At 56.7% G+C, this 19,608-nt stretch overlaps 1 long non-coding RNA gene across 1 annotated transcript; it reads right to left on the bottom strand.

Moving 5' to 3' along the window:
* Positions 1 to 5,735: 5,735 nt before the first annotated feature.
* On the bottom strand, positions 5,736 to 11,880 carry LOC119710484. The gene is made up of 5 exons (XR_005259560.1): positions 11,673 to 11,880; positions 10,383 to 10,488; positions 6,953 to 7,039; positions 6,077 to 6,266; positions 5,736 to 5,808 (listed from the first exon to the last, which is right to left on the bottom strand). It is a non-coding gene; the product is annotated as an uncharacterized LOC119710484 (long non-coding RNA).
* Positions 11,881 to 19,608: the final 7,728 nt, after the last annotated feature.

Below are 19,608 nucleotides of genomic sequence, written 5' to 3'. Positions count from 1 at the left end.
CGGGGACAGCGGGGAGACAGCGGGGACAGCGGGGACAGCGGGGACAGCGGGGACAGAGGGGACAGAGGGGACAGAGGGGACAGCGGGGAGACAGCGGGGACAGCGGGGAGATGATAGCGGGGACAGAGGGGAGATGATAGCGGGGACAGCGGGATGGAGCGCGATGGAGCGGGGGGACAGGGAGGGGACAGAGGAGAGGAGCGGGGGGACAGCGGGATGACAGCGAGGGACAGCGGGACGGAGGAGAGCAGCGGAGGGACAGCGGAGAGGAGCGAGGGGACAGCGGAGAGCAGCGGAGGGACAACGGGGGGACGGCGGAGAGAAGCGAGGGGACAGCGAGGGGACAGCGGGATGGAGGAGAACAGCGGAGGGACAGCGGAGGGACAGCGGGGGGACAGCGGGGGGGACAGCGGAGAGGAGCGGAGGGACAGCGGAGGGACAGCGGGGGGACAGCGGGGTCACGGCGCGGTGCAGCCCCGCGGGACGGGCGCTCTGCCGGAGTCCCCGGCCCGCCCTGGCCGCAGCGCTGTGTCCGCAGCGCCCGGAGCCGGCACCGGCACCGGCACCGGCCGGGAAGGCAGCGCGGCGGGCGCAGGAGAGCCCCGGGAGCGGCGGGGCCCGGCCCGCCCCCGCCGTCATGTGAGAGCGGCCCGGCCCCCGCGCTGCCCCGGGAATCCCCGCCGGGACCGGGACCGGGACAAGGAGCGGGACCGGGACAAGGATCGGGACAAGGACCGGGAGCGGGACCGGGAGCGGGACAAGGACCGGGAGCGGGACCGGGAGCGGGACAAGGATGGGAACAAGGACCGGGACAAGGATCGGGAGCGGGACAAGGAGCGGGACAGGGACCGGGAACGGGACAAGGACCGGGAGCGGGACCGGGACAAGGACCGGGAGGGAGACAAGGACTGGGACCGGGACTGGGACCGGGACAAGGACCGGGAGCGGGACAAGGATGGGAACAAGGAGCGGGACCGGGAGCCGCTCCCGCCGCGGCGCACGGAGCGCACCCACGGCGGCCCCGCCGCGCAGAAAACCCTTTTTTCCTTTTTTTCCCTTTTTTTCCTTTTTTTTCTTCCAATCGAAAATCCCGCCCCGGCCGCAGAGAGCAGCGCGGCAGCAGGAGCCAGAAGGAATAGAGCCCAGGGTTGCTGCTGTCCCCTTCCTTTCCCACGGACACCTTCCCCAAGGACAGCTCTCCTCCCTGCTGAGCCAGAGCCGCCGGGATTTATTCACAGATTTATGCACAAGTTGCTGCCTTTGGAAACAGGATATTCTTTCAATGCACCTTAATTACCACTCGGTTACACTTCGGTCAGGCAGCCTTTACTTTCTTAGGAATTTCTTTAGGAGCGTGATGCCCCCTGCATGTTCTTTACAGAAAAAGGAAGCTGCAGCAACTTGCATTTGCCCTGCACACCATCTGACACCAACAGCTTTTTTAACTTTATCACTATTGCAGGCTTTCTTTAGCTACCATCTGACCCCTCAAAAAAAAAAAAAAAAAAATTCCACGAGACAAAGCTTTGTCAGGGCTGCATTCCCAGTTGTTGCTCTCACACATTCCTGGCTTCCTCCTTGTTCCCTGGTTTCCCTTTTCCCCACTTTTATAGCACAAGCCCAGCCTACCACAGACATCCAGACAAACCGCGTCAGCAAACACCCTGCCTGGCGAGTGCTGCTTTTATTTTGGGTGATGGATGAAGCTCTACAACACAGCTTAATTAAGTCTTGCCAGATAGAGAACCACGATAAATCCAGAACTTGCATTTCCACTGACTTGTGGCTCCGATTCAGATGTTCCTTTCTCCTCAGTTCTAGAGAAATGGCTCGTCAGCTCATCATAAATTGTTGAACTAAAACCCAGAGAAATGGATCTTTGCCTTAACAATCAGAATTAGGGCAGGCAGAGGATTTTCTGCCGGGTCTCTCCCTGTTTTCTAAAACAGGAGCATGGGAAGCTTGAGCACAGAAGTCACCACCCAACAGCAGGCCATACTCAGGGTTTGTGCTTCAAAACCGAGCGACAAAAGGCAAAGAATCCTTACTGAAGATCCCCAGCACCTCCCGTTGTCCTGGCACCTCCAGGTGCAGGACATGCAGCATCTGTGTGGCACTGCTGGCACCTGGTGCTGTCACCTCCTCCCCGCAGGGCAGGGCAGCAGCTCTCTCTGCCCGAGAGCAGCCCCAGGCAATCTGCAGCTGCCCGGAGAGCAGGAGTGTTTGGGAAGGGCCCAGAGACACACCTCAGTTCAAAGGCAGCATTGTCTACAGCCCAGGAACAAAAGCCTAAGGAAGGGGCTTGTCATACAGCAACGCACACAATGAAAGTTCTCCTTTCAGAATTTCACCTTCAGATGCTTTTTACAGCATAGGCAGATAAAGCAACATGGTATTTGGTGAAAAGACACAGAAAATCTTTTTTAATGACTGGAATTCACCCCACCAACTAGTAAAAGAGCCTTCTGACACACAGGCTGCACTCTGCATCTTATAAAGCACTGGGTGAGCTGTAATGACATAAATTTACCTCCACTGTGAGACAGAATGTACTGATATAACCTTTTATTTTATTTTTTAATGGCTTCAACAAGAAGTTTTCACTTTGCCTTTGCAGCTGGGTAGGAAGCTGGGCTGAGGCACAGTTCTGCATTAACTGGGAACCTGGTCGTATGTCTTGGGGCTTTTAAGTGAAGATCAGGAGCTGAGAGCCCACAGCACCTCTGCATATCACAGACAGAGCCTTCCCAGGGCCTGCTGCTCCCTGGGTCTGGTGCCACACCAGTGAGACACTTTGATCAGAGATGAAGACACTCCATGGGGAAAGCAGAAGTTCTGCTCTGGCTCTGTTTCACTCCCCTGAAATGCTCAAAGCTCAGCTCTGGGCTGGCCAGGGAGGAGAGCCTGGGCTTCCCCTGAGCCCTTAACACTGCCTGACATCCCAGCCTCTGCACATTTATTGTGTTTGTGTCTGACAGCAGAGCCAAGAGAGCCCCAGCTGCCTCCACCACACAGGGAGGTGGGCATTGTCCCCATTGTCCCCAGGGCAGTGTCCCCAGTGTCCCCAGTGCAGCGTCCCCAGTGTCCCCAGGGCAGTGTCCCCAGTGTCCCCAGGCAGCTCAGCCCCACCAGAGGTCACTGCTGGCCCAGGCACAGGGACTGCTGTCCCATCACCAGCTGCTCCCCACCTGTGACAGGGGCAGGTGCCTCTCCCAGCACCACAGGGACCTTGGTCACCTTTTCCTGAACCTGCCTCACCCCCTCAGCTCGGGCAGTGCCCTCAGTGGGAGCCTGGAAAGGAAGGTGAGTCCAGGCTCACTGAACCCACTGAAAAAAGGTAAAAAAGCAGATGGGCACTGCAGAAACCAGAACCCTGCAGTGCCTGAGCTCTCAAACCCCACACAGCTGATTCCAGCCATGGAAGCCAGAACAATTCCTTCTCACACTGCCTGGCTCCTCAGGGCTCAGCCTGGGAACAGCTCAGACACACAAGTCCCACCCTCCTCAGAGGAATCAGGCATGAAATGCATCCTGCACCAGCCTCCCCGGCACAGGGAATTTTCTATACATCCATCTCCCACAGACCCTCGGCACAGCCCGGCTGTGCCCACGCAGGGTGTGTGTGAGACCCCAGCCAGGGGGGAACAAACCTGAAACAGAGACCTGACCCCAGAACTGGAACACAATTCAGGGAAAAAAACAGCCAAGAGTTTTACCAGCACCTGGGCTCTTCACTTCAGGAGAATGGCAGCATCTTTCCAAGTCACCGCCTGATCCTCGGGGTCACTGCCTGGGCTGAGAGGAAAGCCAGGGGAGCGTGGCTCAGAAGGCTCCTGAGAGGAGAAAACCCTCATGCTTGTCCTTTGTGGCTTTTTCCAGCATGTGACAAAAAAAAAAATCTACATTTCTTGCACTCCTGGCACAGATTAAGGACCTAATCCTTGACTTGATTAACCCCTTCTCTTCCATCTTGGAGAGACTCTAATACTGCCAGCTTTGGATACAGCACTGCTGAGAGACACCCAGGGCTGCTCAGAGAATTCCAGAAGGATCACTCAGAGCCTTCAGAACCATCTCTCAGCAGCTGTCCCCCCCTCCAGACACCTTTCTTCAAGGAGATTCAGAAGACTCAAGTAAAAACCCCCAAGGAAACACATTCCCTGCAGAAAAAGGAGCAGCAAGGCAGGCAGGCAGTTCAAGGGGAGCAGACGTTGCATCCACCCTGAGTTCCAGCAGCTCCCACTCCCCTCCAGGAGCCAGGTGTGTCACACAGCAGAACCTGGGGGCAGTGCCACCCAAGGCACCCTCATGTCATCCCAGTAACTGAAAATGAGGGAATTAAAGCCAGTTTTGGTTTATTCCACGTCCTCTGGATACACTACCTGAAAAGAAGTTGAATTAAAGCTATTTTAATTTATTCCCAGTCCTCTGGAAATGCCCTTTAACCAGACCTTTAACACAAGAGGCAGCTCCTGGAGCAGCAAACCTTCAGCTGTTGGCAGGCTCAGGGTGGGGATGGAGGAACAAACACGACCCTGGCAAAAGCTGCTGGGTTGGGACTGAGCCTGTCCCGTCCCATCCCCAGAGGGACCCCAAAACAGAGTGTACCCCCCAGAGCATGCCCCTTAGCAAGCCCAGGGCCTTCTCTTCCAGCAAGCAGAGATGCTCAGTCATTTCAAACAATTCCATTAGCATTAAAAAGTGTCTCAGGCTGCAGAGATGGCACAAGAATTCCAGCCAGCAGCTCTCAGAAGAAAAGCCACCAGCAATGAGAATTTTTTTTGCAGGCAGAATGTAATTAGTGACACTGCTGGAACCAAGCCAGCAGCAATCAATGGATTAAAGCATGCTCCAAGTGTTGTGATAGTTATTAATTTCAAATTTAAATTAGGGGATTAATATGGGATATTCCTTCATGCTGCGGCTGCGTGGAGAAAAATAAAGATATTAATATTGTACATTCTGTAATGAAACGGAGCATGCCACCAACAAACAGCAAAAGTTACATTTAGGACGTGATCATGAGAGCCACCAGCTCAGACTGCAGCACGGAGGGAGGGTGGCACTTTGGGAGAGGGCACTGCAAAGGGCATTCACACAGAAGGCAAAGAGGCTGCCCCTGCAGTGATCCTGGTGCAATTTCAATGATATTTCTCTGATATTCTCGTTGTCCATAACAGCAAGGCATGGACTGCACCTCTTCTATTTAGCAGTCAGAAAATGGGCCGCATGGTAGGAATTCTGGGGTGTGGCTTTCAGTGCCAACCCAACGCCCTGTGCGAGGGAAAGGGCTGCCCAGAACAGCTGAGAACGAGAGCCAAAAGCTGAACAGTCACGATGCACATCAGCTGCCCTGACGCCTCACTCCAGGTGTTTCATGCGAGTGGTTTGGAACAGAAGAAGTGCAAGGCAGCAAAAGGACAGCTCTGCTCAGGGAAAGGTGCAACAGAGCCCTCCAGAGGCACTGGGGAAGGACAAAGGAAGAACAAAACTTGCAGCAGTGGCTCACCTCCTCCTGTGCCTCCTCTCCTGTCTGAGGCAGGGACATCAGGGTCCCGTGGCACTCCTGCCATCAGCTGCAGCTCCTCAGGGACCCCGGGCAGCATCCCAGCCCCGGGGCAGGGCAGAGGCAAGCCCAACAATGTGCAGCACTTCTAGGGCAGTATACTTGCTGATTGCTTCCTCGACTATTGCTCACAACAACCAGCTAAGACACTGCCAAAGAAACACTCACAGCTGGCACCAAGCGGGGGAGCTGGGGCAGGGGGGCTGACATCCTCCTCTCTTCTCACTCCCGAGGGTCAGGGTCTGGGGACAGACAGAGAGTCAGGGAAGCAGCTGCAGCAGTACTGAAGAAAAAGCTTTCAAGGGAGAAGAAACCCACAAATCAACAGTTGTCCCGTCCCTTACCCCCAAACCTTGGTTAGGGCCTCTAAAAATCACCAATATTAAAAAGGTAAACACAGCTGGCTTGTCTGTAATCTGTATTTATCTCCAGAGCTCCCAAGTCTCCCACACCGGCATTCAGGCAAGACAATAAAGTGCTTCCAAATGCTGAACAGTTTAAGATACAAACCTGTTTAAAGTGTTGGAGTGCTCACTGCACGGCAGAGGGGGCACACAGGCTGGGCAGAAGGAGAATTCACTGGGAGCACCAAGGAGAGAGGCACCACTGCTCACCTGCCCGGTGGACTTGGCTGCCACACGCTGCAGCAGCCTGGGCTGCACAGGGGCTGGGGTGTGCAGCATTCCTGCAGCCTCAGCTCCTGGAAACACACCAGCGTGTGAGAAGACAGCCTGCAGGACAATGGAAGTGCTTCCCCCCTCCCCACAGCCCCGGGAGCAGGGGATTGATTGCCCAAGGGCCTCTTGTGCAACACCTGAGAGCAAAGGTGCTGCCCGGAGAGCCCGCGGCTCCTGCAGGGCCCCCCTGGCACCCCACACCTGTGCATTCCCAGACACCCAGGCCTCCACCCCCTCCCAATGCACCAAGTTTCAAATTCCAAAAGCTCCAGGAGCTGCTTTGTGTTCAGAGAGCAGGAGAGAGGCTCTGGGCTCTTCCTTGCCCTCGCCCTGCTTTGCTCACAGTGAAATTGCATTTCCTCCTGCAGCAAGGCAGCGAAGCTGCCGTCCTGCAGAGCAAGGGGGGAGCACTGCAGGCTGCAGGGCAGGGGACAAAGGCCACACTCCTGCTCTCCCCAGGCCACACTCCTGCTCTCCCCAGGCCACACTCCTGCTCTCCCCAGGTCCCCAGCACGGGCAGGATCTGGGATTGCAGTGACTAAAGACAGAGCTGTGGGGTCTCCTGCCGGAATCACAGCAAAGTTCCACAGCTTCCCTGGCACAGGGTGGCAGAGCAGGTGGTGGGGACGGCTCTGACATGACAAAGGTGACACAAGGTGCTGTGAGTGCCCACCCGACCCCCAGGACAGCAGAGAGCAGCAGCACCCACCAGGCACTGCGAGGGCAGAACCGGGGCTCCGTCCCAGGAGACTGCACCAATTCCTTAAAATCCCTCCTTGGCCGTGGCCTTTTCACCCTGAGGAGAAAAGCAAACAATTCTCCAACATCAGGACCGAGAGCACCCCCCGGCTGTCCCGCAAACGCTCCAAAGGAGCTGTCTTGTTTAAACAAGGACCTCACCATCCCTCCAACGTCTCCCATCGGCAGCAGGGCAAACCTGACTATCTCAAAGGCAATTAACAGGTCAGGGACAAGCACAGCCATAGGAGAGCAAAACAATCTGGTACAGAAGAGGAAGATCCTGCTTCGTCCTTCATCCTCCTCGGGGACGGGCGAGGCTGCACAACTGCTGTTTTGGGAACTGGGAAACTTTCCTCTGAGCCACTGAAATCCAAGCATGACAGGGCCGGGGAGAGATGTTTTGGGGAACATCTTTGCAGCAAGATAACGACCCTGCTTTCAATTTTTCGAATAATTTTAGCTCCCCTCTGCTGCTCGCTACCCATAACAATCCCCAGTGCTTTAGGAAAAGAGAAAAATAAATTCACAAGCACAATTTAAAGAGGTGCCATTCAGAGTTTACAGTTTGTTGGATTTTCCATTTAAGGGCTCCATTTGCCCCAAAATGGCAGTTTTCTCTTTAGGGAAAAGAGAACACTCGACCTGTTTCACTTCTCAATGACTGTTGGGTGCTTTACCTGGAGAGAGGCACCCCAGCCTGCAGGAATCACAGCAACTCCCCCCTGTCTGCTGGGGAGGGTGGCTGGAGGCCAGCTCGTGCTCAACCTCACTGTGGGGGTGACAAATCAGCAGCAAAAAGCTGTTTGGTGGATCGTGTAACAGTGAATTAGCCTATGAAGAAATTGTCACCATAAAACAACAAGCTGAGGGGTGTGGAAGGTGGGAAAACTCTCCTGTTACAGAAATTCTGCATTCCAAGAAAGGTAAAAGGTCCTGTCAGGTAAGATCTGCAGCAGCACGGAAATATGTGACACCACAAGCTTCATGGAATCAAGCACATTTCTTTCAGCTCATTCCCAGCATTGTGCCTTCCTGCTGCTGTCAGCAAGTGGAGTTTACTCTGACTTTACTCTCAGGCTAGTGCTCCATTATCCCCCTTTCTCCTGCAATATCCCACCCGACCACCCAGAAAACGTTTCTGGGCTTTGGCTCCTGGCAATGCTCACGGAGCCCTGTCATTGAGGTGTTTTTATTTTCCCCACTGCTTCCTTCTCCTCCGAGCTCCCCACAGCTTCCTAACTCCCCACACACGAGACACCAGCTTAACAGCTCCCGTTGGCCTTTCTTTCACCAACCACACAGCAGAAACTTCCCCTAAGAGACGAGCAGAGCCTCCCCAGAGAGGAGAGAGATTTACCAGGTCCCTCCAGGGCAGTGGCAGGAGCTGGTCCATGGGGCAGAGGTCCATGGGGAGGCCCAGGTGACCCCAGCTCCTGCTCCAGGCTGATCCGGGCAGGTAAGAGGAGCAGAGGCTCCGGGAGCTGCAGGCACCTGAGCTCCCGGGCAGTTCCACCCTCTGATGGGGCTGCGGCTCCTCCCAGCCCTGCCACCACTCCCAGGCTGGAAATGGGGCAACACCTTTGCCCTGAGGCCCAGGCAGCTGAGAACAAAACCTCCACGCTTTGCTTTCCGCGTTCTAGGAAATTCTGTTCTTCCCCTTGCAGTAGCAGTGGGTAACAGAGCTTTCCTCGCTTTTTTCCACCCTCTTCTCTCCAGCAGCAACATCCTAAGCTCTGACTGCAAGGCTTTTAAAGCAGCCCTGTCTCAGTGACCACGAGAGCACCTTTGTGCCACCCAGAATGTATTTCACACCTCAGTGCATGGACTTGGTGCACGCTGCCTTCCCTTTGCACCACTCCCTCGCTGTACCTCAGATAAAACACACAGACTGAGCCCAAAGGTGCCAGCAGAAGCCAAAACTTCCTGCCAAAGCTGCTCTGGGTCCCTTGTCAGGGGCCACAGACACCAGTTCTGCCCACAGTGCCCTGGAGAAGGTCTTTGAGGAGCTCTTAGCTCCACCAGCAGCAGAGCAGAGCTGTTAATTGCCAGAGCTGTTAATTGTGGTGCAGACACCAGCAGCCTGCAGCTCTGGGCTGTGAGCAGAGCCTGCTGCCAGCCCAGCCCAGCCCAGCCCAGCCCAGCCCAGCCCAGCCTGGCTGCAGGGATGCTCCTCAAGCAAGGCTGCCCCTGCTCCTGCCAGCCCTGCTCTGCAGAGCCAGGACAGCCTGAGGACAGCAGGCTGAGGGATTCTGCTGATTCAGGAGTGGAACAGCCTGGGCCGAGTCCAGCCTGCTGCAGCCAGGGAGAGCCTGACTCATTAACCAGCACTGCGCAGGTTAGGCTGGGCTCAGGGGCCAGGCAGGGCTCAGGGGCCAGGCTGGGCTCTCAGGAGCCAGGCTGGGCTCAGGGGCCAGGCTGGGCTCAGGAGGCAGGCTGGGCTTTCAGGAGCCAGGCTGGGCTCAGGGGCCAGGCTGGGCTCAGGGGCCAGGCTGGGCTCTCAGGAGGCACGCTGGGCTCAGGGGCCAGGCTGGGCTCTCAGGAGCCAGGCTGGGCTCTCAGGAGCAAGGCTGGGCTCTCAGGGGCCAGGCTGGGCTCAGGAGGCACGCTGGGAGCTCAGGGGCCAGGCTGGACTCTCAGGAGCCAGGCTGGGCTCCTAGGAGCCAGGCTGGGCTCAGGAGGCACGCTGGGCTCTCAGGAGCCAGGCTGGGCTCAGGGGCCAGGCAGGGCTCAGGGGCCAGGCTGGGCTCTCAGGAGCAAGGCTGGGCTCTCAGGAGCAAGGCTGGGCTCTCAGGAGCCAGGCTGGGCTCTCAGGAGCCAGGCTGGGCTCTCAGCATCCCATCCCTGCTCCAGCTTGTCAGCCCAAACAGGAATCTGGGGCTTACACCCGAGGTGGGCCTGGAAAAACAAGTCTATCCAAGCCAAGATGTTCCTGCCCTGGCCCCCAGCTCAGTCTGCTGGGACAGAGGACGCTGCCAGGCCGATCCACAGCAGAGATTTTACTGTCACAGCACCTTTGTCACCTTGTTAACTCAGCCCCTCCTTTATCAGGGCTTTGAGGGATCTCTGGAGGACCCCTGCACATGCCTCTCTCCTTTCTTCCGAGGCCAGACCCACCCAATTTTACCTTTGTCACCCTCGGATGCTCCCACACCTTCCCCCCAGCCCGACCCTGGCTACACCTCCCTAGCAGAAAGGACCATCAGCCCTGGAGATGCCTTCAGCAGCTCCCAGGAGTGCAGCACTGCAGCCAGGAGAGTCCTGCACCTCAGTTGCTTCCCCTGTGCAGGTACAGCAGCAGCCTTACATCACCAGGGGCAACATCTGCAGGAAGGCTCCACAGAAAGGATTCCAACTCCATTTTCAGTAGAATACAATTTTTTAACTCCAATTTCTCTTACCAAAGCCTCCTCTGGTCCACTGGGTGCAGGATTCTTTTTTCGGGGGGAAGGCTGCTCCAGGCAGGCTGGGCATAGGTTGAATGCCTGGTCACTTCTCCCACGATGTCTTCAAATGAAAACAAAAGGAAATATATAAACCTGAAAGCTGAGTTAGATCCCCACTCCTGTATAAGCCCCTTCAGCTGAGTCTCTCTTTGGAAACAAAACAATGGCTCATGTGTTGTGAACTTCTCTCCGTTTGCATTAAGAAATGATCTGTACCAGTTCCTAGAAGATTACTGGTGGTTTACCCTCAAAATACAAGGAAACACAGACTTGCCTACAAAACTGACTGCTTTTGGAAACTCCAAAACACCGTGGCATATATACAGCTAACAAAATATCAAACTGATATGAGATGCTTACGAATGAATGCATTTTATATCTGATATAAAGCATGGGTGGGCCTGTCGTCAGAATAAAGGCAAAACAGAGCTTTCCTCCCCCAGGTGAGCACTTGAGCTCTGTTATTTATCATTTCCAGCACAAAGGGAACTGGAGGCAACACGCAGAGCCAGGTAGCAGCACTGGAGACAGGGTGGAGAGGACAGCTTGTGCCAAGTGTGGCAGGGGAGGGGATGGCTGCCAGCTCCTCGAAGAAGGAAGCATCCAGCTTTATGTCCCCGTGTAAACACCTGGCAGGACAATGCCCCACCGAGAGCCCAGTTCCACACCAGTCCGGGGGCCGGCTCTCACCCAGCTCCTCAGGATCCCTCCCTGCTCCCAGGCTCTGCAGCTGCAGCGCTGCCTGCGCAGCTCCACAGGCTCCGTGTGAGCACACCGCTGCTCTCTGGGGGCTGCTGCTTCCTGGGACCCCCAAAACCGGACCAGCACCCCCAAAACCAGACCAGCATCTTCAAATCCAGACCAGCACCCCCAAAACCAGACCAGCATCCCCAAAACCGGACCAGCACCCCCAAAACCAGACCAGCATCTTCAAATCCAGACCAGCATCCTCGAATCCAGACCAGCATCCCCAAATCCAGCGTGCAACTGCTTCCTGGGATCCCGAAAACAGGACCAGCATCCCCAAAACCGGGCCAGCATCCCCAAAACCGGGCCAGCATCCCCAAAACCGGACCAGCATCCCTGAATCCAGCGCGCATTTCGGCACGAGGGGCTTGAAGGAAAAGGGCGATAGAAGAGGAAGGGGAGAGAAAGGAGAAGGAAACATTCTTTATCCCGACACGACAGACTGGCAGGGGCTCGGCGCTTGCCCGGGCTCGGGGCAGGTACCGGGGCAGGGCTTACCTGGGCTCGGGGCAGGTACCGGCTCGGCTCCTCCCGGTACCGGCTCGGCTCCGCCGCCGCGGCTCTCCGGGGCTCCGCGGCTGCCGCACGCACGGAGCCGGAGCCGCGGGCCCGCAGCGCTCGGCCAGAGGCGGGCTCGGGCCCGGACAAGCCCGGACAAGCCCCGGGGAAGGCTCTTCCTGAGCCTGCCCGGCCGCAGGCAGCGCCAGCCCCGCGGGGTCACCGCCGGGACAGCGGGGACACGGACTGCGGAGACACGGACACGGACACGGACACGGACTGCGGGGACACGGACACGGACACGGACACGGACTGCGGGGACACGGACTGCGGGGACAGCGGGGACACGGACTGCGGGGACACGGACTGCGGGGACAGCGGGGACACGGACACGGAGCGGCTCTGGCCATAGCACGGGATTCCTGCCCCAGCTCCAGATTGGTTCCTGCCCCAGAACAGGATTCCTGTCACAGAACAGGATTCCTGCCCCAGCTCCGGGGCCAGGGGAGCTCAGACACCCTGAAGTGCCACACACGCTGCCAAGGCAGTGTTTCACTGAGGAAGACCACATGAGGAGGAGGAATGCAGGATTCCTGGCAAAGGGATGGCACCCACAAGTTTGCAATCCGCTCAGAGGCTCCAGGAGCTGGGAAAGGGAGCTGGGATCCATCCATCCATCCATCCATCCATCCATCCATCCATCCATCCATCCATCCATCACGCAGCAGAACAGCCGGGGTGCAGGACCCGGGGCTACAGGCTCTGCAGAATTTCCTCGCCCATGTCCCACAAAGCTCCCCCTGTCCCCCCAGCACCGGCTGTTGGAAATGCAGGCTGTGGAGGGAGGCGAAGGCACCTGGCTCACTCAGAGTGATCCACCCCACTGGAGCCTGAGCCTGGCACTGCTCTCCCTGCAGCTGGCTCCTGCTGCTCCACTGGCAGCAGTGAGGGGACAGGGGCTGGGGACTAAGGGCATTTACAGCTGAACTGGAGCAGCAGCACAGGACAAGCCCCCAGGCTGCTCCAGGAACACGAGCTGTCAGGACTCTGCTGGCTGGAAAAGTCAGGAGCAGGTCCAGCTCTGCTCAGCTGCCCTGCAGATGCCTCTGGCACCTCTGCTGCGGCCATGCACGAGTGCACGCACGCTTTGTAGAGGCAAAGCACAGATTACAGATGGGCACAAAGTCTCTGCAGCTGCACAGGTGTGAACACAGGAGTGACCAGGATCAGGGAGCCCCAGGGTCACTGCAAAAGCTTTCCCAAAACACTGCAGGTAGAACAGCCTGTGAACATTTCCCCTTCTGCAGAAACAGGAAACAGAAGGGTCAGCACAAGGACCTGAACCAGCTCAAGCACAGGGATGATGTTCCAGGCAGCTGAGTGTGCTCCCAGTGAGACATCAGGCTGCTCACACTCGAGTGCCTTCCTCCCCCTGGTGCTCTGGTCCTGCTCAGACATGTGCCACCTGCAAGAGGAGGGGTTTTGTCCCTCAGGAAGGCTCAGCTGGCAGGTGCAGGTACAGCTCAACACTTTACATGCCTTGCTGCTGCCCTGTTAGAAAGGACTTGGAGCACTGAGACACGGAATTCCACTCGGCTGCAAAAGCCCAAAGTAGAGGGACTTAAACATATTTTCTGCTTTTTTTTTCTGCATTGGAAAAACCTGTTCCTGTAGTCTCAGGGGGAAATGCTGCTGAGGGCATGGCAGCCACATTAGTGCTGTAGCAAGTCCCTTAAACTGATCTCCTGGGCTGCGTCCCTCCTCTCCAGGGTCACACTGTCACACTCACCCACAGGAGCAGGGCCTGCACGGCACGGGGATTCTGCCAATTAGCTGATGGAAAAAATGGAGAGCAGCAAGCTGGAGAGCCAGTTTCAGATCAAAAAGAGGCAAAAAGAGAAAAGAGAGACTTTTGGGCTAAGGTCACGAGAGCAAAGAGTCACAAGGAGCTGAAGTCATTCCGTTTGCTCCCTCGGGCTGAGTTAGGGCCAGCTGCAGTTCACCACGTTCATCCTTCTGCACTCCCACCACCTTCTGAGCATTTCCATCAGCACTGGACTCATTTCCCTCAGAAAAGCAGGGTCTCCATTATCCTCCTGCACAATGGGGATAAAGGGAAGATCCTCCCCAATCCACTCATCCCACCACTCAGTCCAAAGGCACAGAGCAAGCCCCAGTGCTTGCTCTGTCAGGAATCCAGCAGGGACTGAACTGAGAACGGCGCCTGGGCGAAGGACCGAGCTGGCAGGCAGGATTAGCTGCTGCAATTACAGGTAGCAATGCCCTGCTGCTCAAAAGTTTTACTGTCCAGCAGCAAGAGAAGCCAGTCTTCACCTGGGCAGGTGCTGTGGGGGTTGTTTGGTTGTTTCAGTGACCCAGGGCTGGAGGAGCACAGGGCAGCTCAGGCTGCAGCTTGGTGAGCTGCTGCTTCCCTCTGCTGGGAGCCGGGCAGAGGGGACACCTTGTCCTGGGAGTGGCATCTCCTGGCCTCCTCCAGGCTGCTGGAGAGACATCCCCCAGGCACCCAGGGTGACAGGGGGTACGGATGGGACAGTCTCCTTCAGTGACACCCGGGGAAGCTCTGGCTGAGAGCTGGAAGCAAAGGGTCTCTGGTGGATCGGTTTAAGAGAACTGGCCTTTTTGCTGTCAGCTCCTTTCCCTCCCCCATGCCCAGCAGACTGCAGGTATTTTTATTTTGTTCCATGCTCACATCTGCAGAACCAACAGAGCTTCCACCAAGAAAAGGGGTCAGGTTCAGTGCCTCACACGCAGAGGTGCTTAGGGAGGGAGGGAAGCCTGAGCAGCAGCACTGCACCCAGGGGTGGTGCCAGGCCAGCAGAAAACTGCCACTGCTCACCTGTGCACCCTGCCTCTCCTGCCTCTGCAAGCCCTCGATTCTCCTTGAATTGACAGCCATGGAAAGAAATGCTTTTCCTAATCCACCCTTCTCCAAACTCCCCGCTCCTGCCTGGGGAGAAGCAGCTTTGAGGCCATTGAGGGGGCTCTGCACACTGCAAGCATCAGGGGCAGAACTGTGAGGCTTTTCTGCATCCAGGGGCTCCTCAAACCTTGCTTCTCCAATGCCAGAGTATCAGTCACTGGCACCACAGGTAGCATAGCAAGCATCCCCCTTCTCTCGCTCACCACGTTTTCTGTAGTACAGGGAGTTAGGAGAACAGGTTCACTTTGAAACACCAAGTTAAAAAGCCCGACCACACTCCCTTACAACTCCTCCCTGAGCAAGGTGGCCTCTCTGTGCTGCTGTGCTGCCAAGAGGTCCAGCTGGGACGCCCACCCTCCTGAGCCCCCTGTGGTCCTTGGCAGCCCTGCCCTCGCCCAGATGTGGCACCGGAGACCAGGGGGATCTTCTCCCATCCCCGGGGAGTCACTTTGGGTGCAATTCCCCCGAGAGGGGCAGAACAGGTGCCCTGACAGGATGGCCTGCAGGTTGGGGTCCTCATCTGCAGCAGCAGGGAATCAGCTGGGGGCCAGAAAGGGCCATTCCAAGGGAAGAGCTTCGACCCCCGGGAGAGAAACGCAAGAACCGCCCCGTATCCCACCCCGGCCCCGCAGGACAGGCAGGGTGCCCTGCAGACGCTGCAGGGATCACCTGCACTGCATCAGCAGCAGGCTTCTCCGTGCTCCTCAGCCGCCTTCCCGCCAGCCCTGCTGCTCCACGAGGCGCTGCATCTGTCACTCGTGTCCCCAAGGCGGGAGCAGCCTGCCCGAGGCGACTGCAGAGCGGCTGCTGCAGTGGTGGCTGCTCACCCGAGTTCCCTGCACCTCCTGCAGCTGCTCCCCGGGCCCGGCAGCTCCCCGAGCGCTGCCCTGAGCCCCCGGGGACGCCGCAGCACCGGCCCTGTCCCTCCTGCACCTGAAGGACATCCAGGGGAAGGACGCTGCATCCACCCACGGGCACGAGCAACGGGCTTGGCCAACTCAATCACTAAATGGCTGCAGGGGCGGCGGCGCAGGCCAGGCTTGGCTGTCACAGCCCTTGCAGCAGCATCTTGGCGTCCTGGGCGTCCATGGTCCCCCCTCCCCTTCCCCTGCAATGTCCTTCTTGCTGAGGAGTTTTCAGACAGGGCTTTTGCTGCAGTGCATCAAAGAGCGGGTGACTTGCCAGCCAACCACAGAGTGTTCCCTGCTCTCCCCTGTCCCCGGACACGGAGCTGGTGCTCGGTAACCGGACACCGAGTCCCCGAGGCCGTGCTGGGCAGGACCGAGCCTCCCAGGAGGAGCAGCTCTGGTTACCAGGAGCAGCCCGGGCTCCTGCTGCCTGTGCCACCCTCCCTGTGCCGCTGTGGCACAGCCCCTGTGCGCTCCCCGGGCTCCCGAGCATCTCCTGGTGCCAGCCCCGGGTGTGCTCCCCAGCCTGCAGGCACTGCTCCAGCTCACACCCCTGCACTCCAGGCTGCTCCCCAGCCTGCTGTGTCCTGCCCTTCACCTCAAGCACTTTCCGTGAGGCCCCTGCTCACCTCGGGCGGCTCAGGGGTGCTCCCTGCGTGTCAAACACCCTGCAAACCCCGCAGGGGACACGGGGGAAGTCACCTGCTCTGCCCTGGCACTGCAGTGGCACAGTGGGTGCTGCCAAGGGAAGCGTGCTCGCTGCTGAGTGAAGGCACACGCCGGTGTCCCCTGGGAGACGGGGCTCTGGGGAAACATCCCAGGGCCCGGGAGCTCCAGGGGGGCCAAACACAGCTCCTGAGGGGTGACCTCGGCCACCAGCCTCCTCCCTGCCCTGCCCGGTCTGACAGTGACCTTCAGAGTGGGCAGTGGCTCTCCTCATCACTTCCCTCTTTAATCAAATGGTACCAACCGGCCGCTGCCTGGAGGACAGGACTGGCCAAGGGCTCGTGAGCGATGCTCTGTCACAATCCACCAAGATTTTAAAACCAAAACTCTCGCCAACAGCTCAAGGTCAACAGACAGTCCAAGGCCATTTCCACTTTTTTCTTGAATGAGCTCTGGTCTGTGAGTTTTCTAGGGCAGGGCCCTTATTTTGTTTCCACAGGATTCAACACAATTTCTGCTGCTAAACCAAGTGAGAGGCATCTTCGATGAGCACATCCCTCACTGAGTTTTGTTCTGTCAGGCAAGAGCAGAGCACTTCCAATTCACCCCAAGAAAGCTCTTAAACTGTGGAAAGTTTGCCCTCTGTTTACAAATGTGCAAAGCTATTTGCTGCAGAATATTGACGCAAATGAAAACTCTTTGAGATTTGCCAGATTTTAGTTGTCCCTCCCTCAGCAGCAGGGACTGTCCCTTCTCAAAAGCTCAGTTGTCTGGGAAGCAGGGAAAGGCACAAGGGCAGCCGGATGGCAGCCCCACTGCAGCTCAGCTCTCTGGGCACAATTAGAAATTCTGAAGGCTGAGCTGGAAAAAAATTACATCTTAAGGACATTTATACCCAGGCACAGAGGTAGGAGAAGGGAACATTAAGATTCCCAGCGCATGGAAATTCTTGTGTTCACGTGTCAGACGGGGATGGGCAGAAAGCAATTCCCAGCAGCTGGTGAGGGGTTTTAATACCCTGGTGCATCACAGCCCAGCACTGAGCCAGGGAGCTGCCCAGCCCCTGCACTCCTGATCACTCCAGTTCTGCAGGGGAAAGCCAACTGGAAGAACCTGCAGAGGTTTTGCAAGAAGCAGCCTCTCTCCTCGCCCCAACCTGAGAGTTCTGGGTCTGCAGGAAAGTGAGCTTCCCGTTAAAAAGGAAGGAAAAGTGCATCTTCCCAATCCCTCACAGGAGCAGGCATTGCCAGTGACCCTGCACCGGGGTCCAGGAGCAAATTTTAAACCCCACTTCGTAGAGCAGACCCTTCCTCCCAGCACCCCTGTGTTTCTTCACTCATGATAGCACCAGAGCTCTTGGAAGAAAGAAACTTAGAGCACGTGGGTTTGCTGCAGTGCTGCTCAATACCCACAGAGTCTGCCATAAATTAAAGGAGGGAATAAGGAGCACAAATTAGCCTGGAAAGGAGCTCCATCCCTGCAGCCCAGCGCAGAGCCTGCTGCACTGCCCTGCCTGAGCAGCACCGCAGAGTTCAGACAAACACACCCAGATATTTCACGGCTCTCTGCCCTTTGCAGTGGGGCACCAGGCACAGGACCCGTGACCTTCTCCAAAAATACATGCTGCCACTTGACCCAGCCCTTCAGAAACACCCTATACCAGCCCCTGGGAACAGAGCTCAAAAGTCAGGTAGCAACAAGCAAAGCACAGTTTAAGTCCCACTCCTTAAGCATGTGGTGAAGCAGAGTTGTCTGAGGCTCTGGCAGCAGTGCTGCTGTAACCAGAGGGTTTCAGATGGCATCTGTCTGTGCAAGCTCATCAGCACCAGGAATACACTCCTCACATTTTATAAAGCTACTTCTTTCTCAGGACACTTTGCTCTCATTAAAAGAAAAGACTCCAGCAGGAGAAAATACCCCAGGCAGCCCAAAATGCTAAAAGTCACTCTAAAATTCACTATGGCAGCCAGGAAGGGATCACTGCTTTCCAGATCAGAGGCTGGCATTGGAGGAAGAGATCAGCTGAGGTATGGCTTTCATCAGGCACAGCACAGGGCAGGAGTCAGAGGCACTGAACCTCTGCACTCAGAGCCTGGCTCACGTTGTGCTCACCCTGCCTGGGGATCTGTCTGGGCAGCTGTAGGCACAGCTCAGGAGTTTCAGGTGGCACTGGAGGGGCTGTGGATTCCTGTTGAGATTTCATTTTAGTGCTGAGAGCTCCTTCCCAGGTGTGCAAGGAAGAACTGCTGGAGCAGCAGAGGCTGTAAGAGGAGAAGCAGCAGGAAGTGCATCCTCCCTCCCTTTGCACTCTGGTGCTGTTTTGTCTTTTGGGACTCAGCACTGGAGGGTCTGTGCCATGAACTTCCCTCCAGCAGCAGGGCTCCAGCTCCACATCAGCCTATCACCAGGCCAGAGACACTTCCCTACAGGGGCTTCCAGCTGGAGCCCTCAGTTCTCTGATTTGTCTCTTTCTCACCCTCTGCAATCATTCTTATTTTCCCTCTGCTGGACAGTCAGGTTTGTGGGGAGACAAGAGAGGCTGTCTGCCCACTTCTGGAGAGCAGAGCCCCAGGGAATGCAGCAGCTTGCCCAGTTGTGCCACCTCTGGGGAGTCTGTTCTGTTCAGTTCCACAGCAGCTGTGTGTCTTTCCCCTAAGGCAGAGATGATATTTATTTACCTGAGAAATAAATGAGATAAATGCTCCTACCCAGGTGTAGGAGCACCCTGGTGCATTCATTGTCCCTCAGTGATTTACACCAAGCCTGCTCTTAGCTCAGTCACTTTTGCTTTGCTCCTGTTCTAACAATCAGAGAGTTCTCATGAATGCCACAAATTCCTGTGTACAGATGAGTTTGAGTCTCCTGGCTCATTGAGACGATGATGCAAGGATCAGAGGTGACAGGCTGTGAGTGTGCTGCAGAAAGTCTGCATTAAATCACACAAAATTCTGGGGTTTGGCCTCGCAGCTGACTCCCCTTGTGCCTCCATGACTCGGGGCCAGAGACATCTCTGGAGGAAGATGTGAAAGTTCTGGTGAATGTGAAGGAGCAGCTGAGGGTGCCCAGGCTTGTCTCTGCCATCAGCTGGCACTGTGACCTTGAGAGATCACACTCCAGTGCCAGCTCCTCTGTGCTGGGGATGACACTCACCTTTCCTACGGATCCCAGTGACTCTTCTGAGTCCTTGTGCAAGCACACGATAGAAGCCCACCCCAATTACAGATCTAATCAGTGTAAACATGCACTACTACTCTCAAACAGAGTGGCAGGCACCAGTAATTGCCTCAGCCTCAGCGGGGACCAGAATACCCTTCCCGGTGTCAGGAGACATCACTGGAACAGGGAAGTCAAATATTTAGTCATTTCAGATGCTGCTGATGCCATCCAGCATCAGCTGCGGGCTGCAGCGAGGCTCTGACTC

The sequence above is a fragment of the Motacilla alba genome, chromosome 21 (assembly GCF_015832195.1).
Source record: "Motacilla alba alba isolate MOTALB_02 chromosome 21, Motacilla_alba_V1.0_pri, whole genome shotgun sequence".
NCBI lineage: Eukaryota > Metazoa > Chordata > Aves > Passeriformes > Motacillidae > Motacilla > Motacilla alba.
The sequence above is the reverse complement of the archived record's forward strand: the minus strand, read 5'-3'. Positions and strand labels throughout refer to the sequence as shown.